Source organism: Phoca vitulina, unplaced genomic scaffold (genome assembly GCF_004348235.1).
Source record: "Phoca vitulina isolate PV1807 unplaced genomic scaffold, GSC_HSeal_1.0 scaffold12, whole genome shotgun sequence".
In the NCBI taxonomy this organism is placed as follows: Eukaryota; Metazoa; Chordata; class Mammalia; order Carnivora; family Phocidae; genus Phoca; species Phoca vitulina.
The window spans coordinates 27479642-27481256 of record NW_022589715.1 but is presented as its reverse complement, the minus strand read 5'-3'; positions in this window follow the sequence as shown (position 1 = coordinate 27481256).

Below are 1615 nucleotides of genomic sequence, written 5' to 3'. Positions count from 1 at the left end.
GATCCCAGGACCCTGGGATCATGACCTGAGCCGAAGGCAGACGCTTAACCATCTGAGCCACCCAGGCGCCCGGGCCTGTTTCAATAATAGAAGGAACTGAGTGGACTCCTGAAGGAGTATAATAAGGAAGGGCTGGGAGGCTCTCCTGGAGTTCAGTCTCTCCCAGGAGTTATCACTGGGATGCATTTTAGTAGAAGAGCATTTACTTCCTGGTTAGATGACCTTCAGCCAGTTACTGAACTTAGCCTCTGTTTCTTTATCATCAAAATGGGTACGTAAATACTACTACGTAGGGTTAACATGAGGATTACATTAAAAATTCACGTAAATACCTGAGGACACTTCCTGGCACATAATAAAAGCTCAAGAGGTTATTGTTATATATTAAGATTGTACTAGGGTGAGAAATCATGAAGCAAAGCAAACTTTTAATGTATATAATATAAAAGTTCTCCTGCTTGGTGGTCTTTGGGCCACTTCAGGTATGGACCACAATTTTGAAGATCCTTATCAGCATGACAGTTCAGGAGAAGGACCCTGGAGGACTGAAGAGACGAGATACACTCCCAATCTGAGGCAAACAGTCAGGGAATAGAAGCCGAGGTCTGCGCAAAGGGGGATAGGATGTGAAGGCTTTGATGTGGGGAATTAGAAACATCAGAGCAGAAATCCCAGTCCTGGGATGGAGTACAAGTTTCTCCTGGGGCTCCTTCCACTTTTTACTTGGTGTGATGCCTTTTCTCTTTGTTCCATAAGCCCCCAGCTGCAATGTAATTGCTTTTGCAGTTAGCAGCTATAATCAACACTATAAAAACCAGGAAATAAATTAATGCCCTCAGTTGCCCCTGACTGGGGGGGTAAACAGTTTAGAAATCCCCCACTTTCTCATTGTGGCTTGCCCACATAATTAAGTAAGCACTGATGAGACACTCTGATACATGTTCAGCATAATGATGTGGAGGGGTATGTGAGATGTTTAATTTGCCATGTGGCACATACAGGGTTGAAGGAGTACATACTTTCTAATGCATTGGGTATGTCCCTCTTTTTGAAAGTTCCTTTAACCACAGGTTCTGCTTGAGCGACAACAACAATGTATCTGTGTGTGAGGGAATCATGAAGAATCCCGGTCTTGCTTCTTTAACATCTTTTCTCTTTCCTGGGGGATGAGTGGGAGACTCAAGTTATTTTATGAACAGTAGATTTGTTTGCAAGGGCAAAGGTGGTACAATTTGGGTGGCACAGTTTTAACCACGTTTACAATTCTTCTGGGGAAAAATGCGCGCTATCATTTATTCCTTGAGGTGTGACACGTGTGATATTGAAGCTTCCTCGGATTTAATAAAAGAACAACCATTTACAGAATAGGTAGCCTGGGCCAGGCACTGTGCTAAGGACTGAGCAAGCATTGTTTTATTTCAACCTCACCCTAACCCTCTGCATAGTTCCTTTTATTATCCCCATTTTACAGATGAGGACACTGAGGCTCAGGAGGGTGAAATAAATTAGCCAAGCTTACATGACTAGAATAGCAGAGATGGAATTCAAACCCCGATTTTGCACTTTTAATCAATGTTACATTTTCTCTTCTATTCCTCACACTCTTCCCCTGGGT